This window comes from Homalodisca vitripennis, chromosome 3 (genome assembly GCF_021130785.1).
Source record: "Homalodisca vitripennis isolate AUS2020 chromosome 3, UT_GWSS_2.1, whole genome shotgun sequence".
Classification (NCBI taxonomy): domain Eukaryota; kingdom Metazoa; phylum Arthropoda; class Insecta; order Hemiptera; family Cicadellidae; genus Homalodisca; species Homalodisca vitripennis.
In genome coordinates this window covers 162,567,026-162,582,024 of record NC_060209.1, presented here as the reverse complement: position 1 = coordinate 162,582,024, position 14,999 = coordinate 162,567,026, and the positions used below count along the sequence as shown (strand labels likewise).

The 14,999-nt window shown below is 33.4% G+C and overlaps 1 protein-coding gene across 1 annotated transcript in view; it reads right to left on the bottom strand.

Annotated features, from left to right (window-relative positions):
• Positions 1-14,661, bottom strand: part of LOC124357714 (UDP-glucosyltransferase 2-like) — a 43,516-nt gene extending 28,855 nt beyond the window's left edge. The window contains exon 1 of the mRNA XM_046809723.1: positions 14,608-14,661. The gene's annotated coding sequence lies outside the window, so the exon portion shown is untranslated. The remainder of the gene's footprint in view (positions 1-14,607) is intronic.
• Between the last annotated feature and the right edge of the window lie 338 nt (positions 14,662-14,999).

Sequence of the window (14,999 nt, the reverse complement as noted above, 5' to 3'; positions counted from 1 at the left end):
TCCAAATATACAAAACACTTATATGGCTAAAAAACGTATGCCATATTATATTCAAACAGCAATTATTCTGATATAGTTACATTATTGTTAAATTCTAGGCAAAAGAACTAACATATACTGTAGCTTAAGTCATCTTTACAAAACTTCTTGTATAGTGTCTCGGAAAAAACTTTGAACTTGAATTAAATATGTTTAATAGCCTTTAATTTTACGTAGATTTTTTAAAACATTCGAAAACACATCAATATATTGTAGTGCAACATTACTTATTCAAATAGCTCATTATGGAATATAAAATCATCATAGAATTACTTTAGAAAATATGATTCCATGAATGTACAGTAGATAATATCTGATCTCACCGAATCAGACTGCAAGCTTTGCCAAACAGACAGTTGATCGCAGAGTAAACATCACATTGGCTCAGCAACAACCAACCTGTCGACTGTAGGTTACTTACCGGCAGCTACCTCACTAACCTGGTCAGTGGTCATCTCTACTAAACACGACAACCCTACATCAACAGCCTCCTCCGACCTTACCATCATCCTGCCACCCAATTCGCTAACTTGTTTATTCATTTGCTCCGTTTGCTCTCACTAACAAGTTTTGTATTAAGGAGGTTCTCTGTGCGGAGATTAATTAGTAATGTTCTTGATCAAATTTCAAAAAGACATTTCTGATTATCAACCCACTGATAAAACAGTCTAGACAAAATATAAAAAATAGGCAAAAAGAAAAAGCGGTAATAACCTATTTTTGTAATAGTGGAAAAGTATTTCCAAAAGTCTCCGTTATAAAATATAAGCTACAGGTACGAAAAAAGTCTCACAAGTAAAGAAGTCAGCAGTCTACAAAATGTACTTAGGTAAACCCCTCTCTTGCAAGTAATTATTGGTAAATGATTGTTCTCTATAGATGCAAGTAAATTTGTCTGAGTCGAAACAATCTGTTTCTAAGCTCACTCTTAACAGACAACTCTTAAAGAACGTTCATGACACCTATATGAAAACAGCATTGCGGTTGTGTCAATCAACCTAACTAGTCATATCAAGAGGAGATACAAAAGCCTATGCAAAAACATGCGCGGTTTGTATGGAAAAGCCCAACTGTCTTCTAACCACAGCACAAAACCTTGGGCGGCCCAGTGACGTTAACTTTCACAAACGTCAATTCTACCAAGCAGATAACTGTGACAAAATAGACGCAAATGAGACAGGGGTGCGAAATTTCCAGGTACTGTCGGGATTCCAATATAGCCTTTGTTATCCGACCAAGAATACGCTCTATTATATGCAATTGTTGTTAGTTCTTTTTGTACGCTATAACATATTGAAACTAAAGTGTATAGGAGGAAAATCTTTAACAAAAAGAAATATTAAATTATTACTTTTATTATTTATTTTCATTTAGTTTTTCTGTCACTGTTAAAATGCTAACTGGGCAATGTCAAATAATTATTATGTGATATATTAATTTAACGAATTTACGCTTAGAATTGCTTAAATAATAAAATTTACAAACAAACTTGTTAATTGTTTATACAAGAAAACTCACAATTAATTGTCCAATAATTTTAATTTCCTCACTGAAGCATTTCGATATCTAAGATGTCATCATCAGGTGTCGAAAGACCTCGTGTGAAAACATTAAATTATTGAACATTTCCTCAAGAATTACGTAGATATTGTTATACATTGAATTGTAAATATACGTTTGTCACTATATCTGGTTAGTTCTTCATTTTATTTCTTAAACAAAAAGTTCAACAGTACTGCAATACCTCATTTTGATGACGATCTTGAATTTGACCAAACAGTCGTGAGATCTTATGATCGTTTACTCAAAATCAATAAACAAATTCGAGTCAGATGTCGCACTAAACTGAAGAGTATGCTTGTGTCCTGTCACAACATTTTACCTGTTAGTAAAGTTTTAGTTAGAGTAAAAATGTACCTTCAAATACGCCTATTAAAGTAAATATTTGGCCAAAATGCAATAAGTAAAGGCAACCTACCTGTTTTCATCTGTGGAGTTCTGTATTAAACCAGATTGCACAGATGACACGATAGCCGTAAAATACAGGGAATTGGAGTTTGGGTGGTAGGTGAGGGGGTGGTTGTAAAACCTCAACTAAAACGTTATCAACCTTAATTCTGACATAGCACGGCTCTTGGATTGTGTTACTGAATTGCGTCACTAGAAATCGCGAATCTGTCTCGATGCTTTTTACGTTCAAGTTAAAAATGTAACACCGATAATCTTTTTTAACCATGCCATTAATATTTTTATACCAAGACTAAAAATTTACACCCTTCTTGAGGTTTGTATATATACACATATATTTCAGTTTTCTTTATCTGAAATATTTTTAAGTGAAGAGGTTGGCTAAATAAACATACAATGCAGTGGCTTTTGCATTCTTAGAGTGGGGGAGTAAATATGCTAACTGTCACTGTAAAATGCTAACTGGGCAATGTCAAATAATTATTATGTGATATATTAATTTAACGAATTTACGCTTAGAATTGCTTAAATAATAAAATTTACAAACCAACTTGTTAATTGTCTATAAAAGAAAACTCACAATTGTCCAATAATTTTAATTTCCTCACAGGAGGCATTTCGATATCTAAGATGTCATCATCAGGTGTCGAAAGGCCTCGTGTGAAAACATTAAAATTATTGGACAATTGTGAGTTTTCTTTTATAGAGAATAGTTTTTCCGAAAAGAAGAGCTCCTTCTTCAATGAAATAACTTGTTAATGTATACAGATTTCAATGTAATAATCCATGCAGTTAATCCTAGTAATTTAATATTAGGTATTATGGAATTACGTAGGGACTGGTAAGAATATATGAATCGACTTTAAAAGGTATTCTATTTGTAGTTGCACATCTCATACAATATATATACGGGGAACATAACATATACGTGCAGCGAATATACTAAAATCAATACTTAATTATTTTTTTGGCTGTGTAGTATTAACTACACCAGTTTCGAATCAGTTGATTGTAATGGTACAAAGTAATTTTGGAATGTAGTAATAATTTGAAATAATAAAATAATTATTATTATAAAAAATTGTCTGTTATCACCACAGATGTTGTGAGTGATAAACTAAAATCTCCTCCTAACTTACTCATTATTCGTAGGTTATGAAGTCTTAAAAATTAACGAACCATACATTGTAGAATTTTGTACAAATTATAACTGAGACTTGGGCTCTGTGAAATAGCTATCTTATTTAAGGTTTCCTCATTTACACAATAAATTCCATTAAGGGTCATATGTGAAAGTTGTCAGTTATTTTTTTATGCTTATGCCTCGTGATAATACATTTGTATAAAAAAATTGAATTCTTAAACTTAAACATTGATGGCTATGAAATAAAAGTGAACTATCTATATTTTTATGAAATATATTGAGTAGACTGTAATGAAGACAGACAATTATTATTATTGAAAATGATTTCAAACGAGCAATGGTATTATGAAAATCATTGAAACATCACTTCAATTTGTGAAATGGACGCAGAGGGTCTTGTTGACCAAATGCTTACATAGGGCGAGGTAGCAAATAATTTAATAGGTTTTACCGTAATTACTCTCGGAAAATTACACTTCCGTTTGTCAGTTTGTCCAGTCCTTTTGACATGGTGACGTTAATTACTTCAGATGGCAGGTTATATCACGGGGCATTAGAATTCTGTGTGTTTACATAGTTTATAGTACTTTAATTAAATTGGATTGGATATATCTTTGAACATAAAGCTGACTTATTAAATACCCTTTTAAAGTCTTTACTGACCATATCTATGTTGATAGTGTGTCAGGTATTACCACTGTTTTATTTTGGTTTAATTTTGAAATTACCAATAATATATCTTGAACACACATAATTCTGAATATGACGTGACACATATAAAATAAACACCATACTCACGTATTGTTCAGTAAAAAATATATTTTAAATTTTACCTACTTGCGCAAAATAAGTAGGTAAATTTAAAATATATTTTTTAACCCGAAAAAGTCCAAGTAATAGTCTGGACAGTATAATACGCACAGGGACTTAATTATAAACTATAACACCAATTATAATTACAACACAATTAATTCCGATGAAATTAGTGGTATAACAAGGCAAAATAGTCCGAGTAAAATACAATAACAATACCGGACTGCTGAACTATGTTGTAATTTAAAAGCTGAGCGTTAGCAAAGAGGCGAGAAAATGTTCATTTCTTGGTTCCCTCTCTTTGTCTCAACACGATATCTCGAAAATAAACTAACCTATAGACTCAATGATAATTGATATCAAATTTAATGATAGTGCATGTAAACTCAATGGGTTTTGGCTGAGCACTAGTGAATATTTTAAATCGGTCGTATGGGTAGCCGTGACGGCAACTAAAAATCAGCAGAATTAATAAAATGTAAGCAACAGAGTATATTCATATGAGATTTAACAGTGACTCATGTAACCTAAAATCTAACCACATGTAACATAATACGAGTATTTGAGTTAATCGATCTTTGTGTTTTTTCTGAGCGTCATTGAAGTCTTTTACTCAATAGGCACATATTTCTGTTTTGTCTACTGTTTAAGACTCTATTTTCTGTATGAATGCCTGTCTATCTATCCACAGGACCTCTCGAGAATAAAATGAGCTATAGACTTTAAATTTTGCAAACGACCTCAGTTAAGCCTGTTAAGAGACACGTGACGTGATCCTGTATGAAACATGTCGGGCACAAAGTTAATAAAAAATCTTTTCACAGACTGTTTGGCAAACAGGTATTTGCTGCAACTAAATAAGAGATTAGAAAACGAGATTTACATGATAAAATGTGTATACGAGACAGTAAAAATCTCAAGGGCTATTCAGTTTTGAGAACCATTACAACTTCGATGTCCGCATAGCGGTTTGTTTAGGTGACTGGGAAGTCCTTGAGAAGTTAACGTGCTGTGGCTATAGAGAGGTGAGGAGTGTAGAGGTGCGGTCTCTCCCGGCCTGTCAACAATGGAAACTCCGCAAACTTTGTCTCGTGACGACGACGCTTGGAGGAGACGAATACGTCACTCGTTAACACACTCTATATATAACTAGGAGTACGCTCACTGTTCTTTCTGGAGGCTGAGAATTTTCTTTACTTAATTTCCAATATTATTTTAAAGAAACGGTAAGGTTCTCTTAGCCCCAAAACTTACTTTCTGGCTATACAGACATTATTTTTGTTTAAATGTTTTATTCGGACACCAGATACACAAGAATTTTATTTTGGTTAATACTTTTCATAAGTACGTTCATATTTACATCAATATTTTTACAATAGGTCCCATTTATAAATTTAAATTTCCAAATTTATTTACAATTTTTCTTTATCTCATTCACAATTTCTATTTAATTATATTCTTCCAGACTTGGTAAGTAAAATACAAGGAGTTTTAGATCAAACTTGACAAAATATTAGTTACCCAGAACAAACCGATACCCTTGAAAATTGAAGGGTCCGACAGAAGATTCTTCGTTGCACCAAGATTACCCTATGTGCGAAGATTCAAATGCCTTTATATCAAGAGTTACAGTATATACGACATATAGACAACGACATGATTTTAAGAAGAACTTTAATAAGTAATATGTACATAAAATACTATGTACTGTTAAATAAGAATATTAAATTTTGAACAGCACTAATTTTCTGAAAGATTGGACCAACTTAGTGATTCTGGTAGAATGTTTTATTTTGAGGATATATCAATCTCGTAATACAGCAAAATATATTACTATACTTTAGTATAGTTAATCTATCCATGTGTGAATGTAAAGTGTTTTTCACATGGTCTCCCAAGCGCATCTGGTTCTGCGTGTGTACCTCCAACGGAGGTAGCGGCCAAACGACAAAATCATATGTTACCAACTCAGCGTTCAGAACTGTAATTTTTTTGTCTCTAAACGAAATTGTTGTTATCCGACAAAGCACCCAACAGTCTCGAATGCTCTAGGTACGAACACATATTCAAATTATACTATAAATCAATGATGATTATTGGAGGAAGTAATTATATAGCCTCTAATCAACATCGAGGTCCCTACATTCAACAATAGTCCCAACAGTAATGTTTGTACGAGAAGTAAAGAATTCATGTCAAATGAAACATTGTAACAATCGGCTTCGTGATGCACACGCGTAAGCGCCCTCTCACTAATTTATTGTGTACATCACAAAGTCAGAAACAAAGATTAAGCTTTTTTAACCAGATCTTAAACGCAGTAACTATCATGACTTGTCCATCACTTCATCATCAGAAGATGATAGCTATAATAAAGCCAACCATGACATGGAAACCCCGATTCGTATCAATGAATTTGTATAGTATATTTATTATATAAAAGAGAAGTTTTCTAACTTTAGAGGACCTTTAGAGGACGAATGTTGTGTTTTAAATTAGTTTTATTTTGACACAAATACTATCTATTCGTTTGCCTCAGAGGTTTAGACAATCTTTGTGAAATTTGCTGCATTTCGTTAAACTTACTGATATATGGCTCCTTGGCCGTAAGAACCCCCGATGTCTAAAATTGGTTTAAAATCCTGGATTTAATTTGTTTACAAGAATTTTTAACATAAGAGGTTATAGAAGCTAAAGCATCAAATAAATTATACATAGGGTAAATAATACTCCAATCTGATAATTTTACAAGTGAATTTAAGACCTCAATGTATACCCAAGACTCAAATTGCGACATGATTAACTGAGAGGATCTTAATCATTTAACTTACTTAAGCAATTAAAATTTGACATTTTTGTTTTTATTTGTATTTACAAAGTATCTAGGAATTTTATAAATTGTATCTCAAAATAACAACAGTAATATATTAGAAAAATAAATATAATTAAAAAGAAAATTGTAACTTTGACTAACAAAACCGGGTGTGGAAAGTGTTTTGCTTCCCCTCGGTATTGTGTGATTGATTATTATCAATGATAAAATAATAATAGTCAATAATAAAGTAATTATAAAAATTAAAAAATAAGTTATTTCCAAACTGGATATTAATAACTAATATACGTGTGATACACAAACTGAACTAGTACCTCCACAATGACTGTATCCTGAGGCCTGACAACAATACAAGTATTGATACACTACTCTCACTACTCCCGCAAATCTGTCTGTACTGGGCCATGCCAGTGCCATCTCCCACTAGCTTCTCGATTTTCGCTACTTTCTCCCCCACGCTTCCGCTAAACTCATTATTCTTGTCATTTTGCACATCCTTGAGTTCAGTTCCTTATTGCTCGCTGCATGTTCTTGTAATAGGTTGTCAACTATTGAAATCCTATCAACTATTTAATTAATCCAATTTTTATGAAGCATACATATTCAATAATACAAGAACTGTATTATAAATCCATATTTGTATATATTGTTTTGTAATAGTAATAGTACAATTAGTCTTATCTTTAAAATCTTTTCATCATAACTATAACTGCAAGTGCACTTTATGTACTTTAACTTTAAAAAATTAAAATTATCATTTAGGCAAAATTCAGAATTGGTTGTAATAAAATTATCAATTTAAACTAATTCACAACATATATTTTAACTTCTTTATAGGTTAGATATAAACGCTGATTTTCCTAAATATTCCATTACTCCATATATCATACACATGTTGAGGGTCTTTTGGAGATCAACTTGATTTGTTTTGCAAAAGCAGTTTATAATTTAAAAAAATATATTTAAATAAATGGAAACAATAGTTTGGAGACATTAGCAAAATACAAATACTTACCATACTTAGAAAACTTGTCTTGTTAATCCTATTTAAAACTTCCTTGGTACACGAGTATAATATCTATGTTTTAGTACCGTTACGTAATAATAATCCTTTTATTGCATTATATTCACAATATAAATTAAGCCACAATGGTCAATAAATTTATTCATTTAATAAGTCGTCCCTTCATTGAGACATTCAGATTTAGATTTGCACTCAGATACATTCACTTCAGTCGTACTGACTTCAGATCCAGCACTTTCAAATATCCCAGCGGCTCATCATGAATTCTTCAACAGAGCAAAGCGCATTGGACACCAAAAGGAGTTTGAGACGAGTATTAAATCGATTTAATTTATTTTGTATTTAAAAGAGTTTGTATTCTTTCAGGGTTTTTATTGGTTTGTCACAAAACATTTTGCGGTATGTGTTGAGGTAATTGTGTACTATGATGGTTCTAAAGTCTCTGTCTCTTGTTTTATATTGACGGACATCACTGCCAAGAATTAAAGCTCATCTAAATCTGCAGTACATGATCAAGAATATAGATTCAAGGCAAGTCAGCAATCCTAACTCTCTCAAAGCCTCCCTACACGACTCATTCATTAAGCCAATTATTCTAATAGCCTTTTTTGTAATTTAATTTTGAACTAGCTCTATTTTCTTTTTAGTAAAACCTCCTCACAAGCAAGTCTCACTCCATACGCAAAATGTGAATCGATTAAGCCATAATATGCCAGTTTTAAAATTTACGGGGAAGATTCTGCCGGGCACAGATGCCTAAGGTTACTCTAGCACAAACCATATCCAAATTAGCACTCCGGGTAAGCTCCCTATCCAGGATCATGTCCCAAAGATTTTGCGCAAATAGTTTCTTCTAAAGGGTCATCAACCACAAATACAGCCAGCCGCATGGCACGGTCATACTGGCGAGGGCAGATATTTATGACATTAAATTTAGAGTGAAATATTATGAAATAAATTTGAGAGAAATACTTGTATAATACTTGCATTTAGTTCCATGTACGAAGTGATTTCTAAACCTTGTATTGACTTTCTTAAGCAGAGAGCCTTAATACCTCTGTCATATTTTAGTTTTTTGTTTAAAGCTCATTATTTAGGATGAATTATTTTAAAGAATAAAAGAATCAAGGAAATTTGCAATCGTTATATTGCAACAGTAGAACCAAACCGTTGCGAGAGCTAGTATCTGATCTCTTCTTAAGATGATTAGTGAAATAAAATACACGACTTACGCATAACCGCGCGTGCGTAAACGCACACATACACATACATACTATTGAAAGTATAAACATAATGTGATATTATGAGATTTAAAATACAATTTTTACTTGCCTTACAAACACATTACTTCCAAAAATACTTTCTCCTCCATATTCAAAAAGGAATAACATACGTATTGAACGTAAAACTAATTTAAATCCTTTGATAGCTTGTGAACACGTTTTTCCAGTATCTGCCATCAGCACACGCTTCACTGTTTGAATAATGTTATAATTATGTACCATTTGATAAAAGATATGTTTGTTCGTGTGGTCTAAGTAATTGAGTGAGGATTAACAAAACCTATTATCGTGGGGCTGGAAAAATTTAATTTCTCTCTGACTGTCTGTCTGTCTGTCTGTCGTTATCACGAAAACGAACTGACTTATAGGCTTGAAATTGTACATAAAGCTTAAGTTCCTTATGAGGAATACCGAGTTCGATTACGGTGCATGTTATTCCATGGGGTTTGGATGAGCGTTAGCAAATATTTTGATTTTGCTTTGGGATTTTGTCGTATGGGTAAGCATGATAGCAACGAGAAAATATCGGAATAAATAAATTTGTAAACAAACTCATTACACTCAGGAGGTTTAAAATGAGATATATTAACAAATGTAGGCTAGTTATTCCAACATGGTTTTATGGTTGGTTATTTGGTGAGTAGGCTTTTATTTAAAACTAGTATTAAAACACATTTTATGAAATAAAAATAAAAATGTATCATGTGGTAAGAAATCTATAAATTTGAAATTATGGATGAAACCCTTTCTACAAACAAGAATCAGTTCTATGATGTTGCATGTCCACCCATGGGATTTGGCTGAGGGTCATTGAAGTATATCATTCAGTAAGCTGACACTATTCATATCTTGTGTGTTAGAGGATGTAAAATGCCTTTGTCGTATTATAGTCTATCGTTCCATCTGTCAGTAATGAAATGATCTATAGACTTTTAGCATTGAGCCTCAGCGAAGTCTGTTATCTTGTCATAAATGAGATACGCTTTTGGACTGAATTAAAAGTGTTGAGATGTGTTTGATAGAATATATTTATTAATGTGCCACTTAATATTTAATTTCCTTCATTACTTAATTGCAAATTGCAATACAACTCCTACTCTTTACATTAGGGGCTTTAGTTAATTTTTTTTAGAAATTTAGAAAATCCAGTGAAAAATGCCCGTACCACATATTTCATTGAAAAATAGGTCAATATCAAGTTATGAAAACAATCTGGAGCTGTTCCGTATTGTAGGTAGGGTAACACGGTACTTTATTTTAAATTACGTAGTGTTTCATCTGTTTAATTAGTTACCTATGTTACAGGACAGAGATCCCCAATGGGAGGCAATGAGGGTGGTGTCAAGGTCCTTGAGTCTAATCACTCAGGTGCATCACATTGGTGAGGGGGCCATCTACGAAAGCGAACCGTGGATGGTGCGGAGACCCGACGAGGAGGAGTTCCGTGCCGCCGCTCCAGCCGCTTGGGAGGAAATCCGCAGCATCCTCGCGGATTTCCTATACGAGACGGCTACCCGCATGGAGGAGGACTCCCGACGTAGAAACACCGCTGCGCCGTCCAACGAATCAACCCCTGCCACTCAACCCCGCGAAGTGTCCTGCCCCGTTTGCTTTGCGAATCTACCAACAATCGCTCTACGACTGTGTGGGCATACACTCTGTGGTCCATGCTCCAACAGAGTGGGGGATAGATGCCCCACGTGCCGTGAGCTGATTGTGGGAAGATTCACAATATATCTCCCCAGGTAGAGTTCTACCTCTATCTTAATTATTAAGCTTCTTCAATTGGCTTCACATTCAAAATTTATATTCCAAATTTAATTTCCAAGGGACGGGACATTATCCAGTCGTAGGATGTCTACCAGCTCTTTGGACCAATTCCTATACTGGATAATGTTTAACCTGGGTACTATACGTAGTGCGGATGTTCCGAAACCACATCCAGGCCCACATCGACTCAATCATCACACAATAAGGTACGATTCGTCTTTATTTCTCTTGTTTACTCCATCTAAGAAAGTGAGGTTATGTTCCCGCCCTTTTCACAATTGAGGTTATGTTCCCCAGTTCCCGCCAACTGGGCACAGCCATATTGAATACGCGGGAAACCAAGAAAGTAAGGTTAGGTTCCCCTGTTCCTGCCAATTTTTCCCGCCAACTGGGCGCAGCTATCTAAGAAAGTGAGGTTATGTTCCCCTGTTCCCGCCAATTTTTCCCGCCAATTCATGGGCGCAGCCATATTGAATACGCGGGAAACCAAGAAAGTGAGGTTAGGTTCCCCTGTTCCTGCCAATTTTTCCCGCCAGTTCATGGGGGTAGCCATATTGGAATTCCCTCCGTCCCTCGTTTCTCCCTCACGGGGAGTGTGAGGACCCAACAAATCACCGATTTTACCGAAAAACACCGATTTTGACACCCCAAATCACCCCAAAACACCCAGAATTTGGAACATTTTGATAGGATAAGAGTGTGAGCAGGGAATTTCTCCCTCACATGAGGGGATTTCTCCAGCAAATGAGGGAATTTCTCCCTCCCATAAGAGCCCATGTTACGGCCCAAGGGGCGCGAGGTCTACTTATTTCAAAACGTTTTGGTACACCCTGTACATACCGTTAAAGATAAGTAACTTTTGTTTGCCCCAAAATGTTCGGTGTAATTAGACCTTTAAATTGATGTATCACACGAGCCATGTTTAAATTTGAAAATTCCCCAAAAAGCACCCTTACCCCCCAAATTGGGCCCTTTAGGGGCATTTTTCAAAATTTAAAATAAGTTTATCGGATTAGAAGAGGCCAAATTATGGAGAAAAGAGATAGAAAAAGTGTGGAAGTCAGTTATTAAGACAGCTGTAAATAGTGCACGGGTGGTCAGACTCACCCTATATAATAAACTAATATTAACAATTAAACTTATAAAATATACACAAAATGTAAGTTAGTAAAAATAGCTAAGCTACTTCAAAAAAGGTACTTATAGTTAATTAATTAACATTATACATTAAACATTTAGGCAATGAATCACCCATCAAGGCTTCTGAGAGTTAGGCCAAGTAATTTAAGTTGTGGTGTTCTACAGATTATGGAGAAATTTATTGTTCATCTCATAGTACGTGTACATAAATAACATTCCGAACTTCAAGCTTGTACGTTAGTATAATTACAAAGCTCCAAATTTAATCTGCTTAAGTAACAAGTACATAGGATGCCTGGATACCCATCAGTAGATAGTAATATGGGATTCCTGGCTCACTTTTGGGAACATCAGTAAACCAATGTAAAATTCTGCCCAAAGTAAAATAAAAATCAAGTAATAAATCTGTCACGAATTGGATAAAAAATTGCAGGGAATTAAAGTAAAACTTTTGTTTATAAAAAAGTAAAAAATATGCTTGGAATCAATGAGAAATCCCTTAAAAATAATTGAAAAGTCCCTTAAAAATCTGTTGAAATCTACTTGAAATCAATAAAAAATGGCTCAGCTAATGGGAAATAAATAAATTTCTTAACTTCTGACATGGTAAATTAGCATAATTGGAAACAGTAATATTTAATCCGCTTAAATTACAAAAACAAACGAAGGCTGGGCACCCATCTTAAAATGTGTATTTTAAGTATGTTAAGGAACGTTTTAAAACCAAAGTACAAGGTAGGAACCATGTTTTGCTTTTAGCAAACCATTCTTTAATTCTAAGCAGTACTCATTACTTAAGCGCATAGAAATAGAAAGAAGATCCTCCATTGATGAACCTAGGCCAGCTATTCCTGGTTAGTAATACTGGCCCGCAGCTATTTTGTGTACGTGAGTTAATGGGAAAGGTGTTTACTAATGTGTCCGGACGTCAAATACCGCCAGTAGTGTTGAGCCTCTGCCAATCAACTGGTGTGAGATGCAAACCGCAGTAAGTACATTTATTTACTCAATCAAGTTATGGTAAAGTTTAAGCATTGTGTTACCAACAATAATAATTACTGCATTTAAAGAAACTTAAATTGGTTCCATTACATAAGCATTAGCCGTTTATTTATAATACCAATGTTTACGCGAAGAATTCTTAAAAAAAGTGTATGAAGTTCATACGCGGAATCTATAGATTTTCGATTTCCATTCAAACAAATTCTGTTAAAACTGCGTTTAAAAATAATGAACCAACCATGACCAACAATGTTTCTTCGTTATTCTAAATTTCTTGATTATTACTTAAATTAGTAATTGATCCTAATAAAAGTAATCAATAAAAGTTAATATTTATATGAACTAAAGTCCAGTTAAAATTTCAAGTAAATCATCAAATATTCTACTAAATCAAATTAAATTGTATATTTTTATTTGTTATAGTACTAGTAATCTGTATTATTATAACTTTAAACCTATCATGAACCATTTATTACGATGGTAAAGTTAAAATATTAGCACTCTAATGTATCTTTAAATTATTAATGGCTGACAATTAAAAACTGCCTCACACAGGTTTTTAGTCGTCTTCTAACATATAGCTCTGCCAAAGTAATACTCACTGTAACTTATTCTTTGCAGAAACTTACCTTCATAACCAATTCATTTCTTTGTTAAAGGGTTAAAAATTATATTCCAACAATTTTTAAAGAACGTAGAATTTTTCTTAAACTCTTGAACCTGATTAACTCTATTATGTAAGTAGCCTCGGTGAATCTATCTATTAATCACCCTTACGCTTCTCTTGAGAGTCAACCATTTGCCCTTGTTAATTTTTCCATGTACTTAAACATCTAGACATCATAAAACAACTTAAGATTTAATACCCAACAATTATTAACATTTTAACGGCCCTATTAAGTGGATAACTGTTATCACCTTGTGCTCTTAGCCATCAGATTTCATTAATGTACTGCTGTCATTAATGAACCTAATCGTATCATCAATTAAAATATTACATAACATAATTGAACACACTGGTAAAAATCTTTCATGATCAACGCACAAAGAATTATAGTACACGATACTTAAGTTTAACACTATATATGAATTTTGATAACATCTGAATTTGGAAAACACTCGACTAGTACCTTAGAGGCACAACTCTCAAGAAACAAAGTGGAGTGATTTATTTACACATTTTAACTTGACTATCTTATTCCAGCTTATAATTAAATTTAGGATTTATTTGATTGGACATTATGAATTAAGTTATTACATTCAAATTAAATTATTCTAGTAGCCACTTATTTATAGGCCTAAAGATGCAATGTGGCAGTTTTATTTCTATTACAGAAAATTACTACATATCTAAATTTAATGTGCTTAACTATCTTCATGCCTCTCCCCGAAATCTTTATTTTTAATCCTTAATATATTAAGACGATTTAGCTGAATTTTGGTTTATTACTACGTACATCTAGTATTAATAAATTGTAAACGCTGAAAATATTAAACTGATAAACATTTTAGAACTTTTTATATTATAAGTATTTTTGCTTGTCAATTAATACAAGCACTATAATTTATATAAAATAAGTGTTATATTTACCTGCACGGAAAGTTCTTCATCACCTCACTCGGATGCTACAAATTTGACTGGAAACTCCACCTGTAAACATCTGACAAATTACTGGCAATTTTAATTTTAATTGTGTTGACACAACTGCTGCCGCTGGTTGTCTTCTAATTTCGTTGGTAAAAATTTCGCATGAGGATCACATTTATGCTTAGATCTGCTTTTATGTAATGTGGCTGGTTCATGAAATAACTAACGAATAACCGAAGAACGTTTATACTTATCAGAAATATTCCACACAAAAACAGAACATAGAATTTATACTGCCATTAAAACTACTTCATTAAACTGCCACTCTGATATTATCGATACAGTATGCAAAAGAATGTCCTAGCTGTATGTCAATGACACTCAGATTGTTGGTG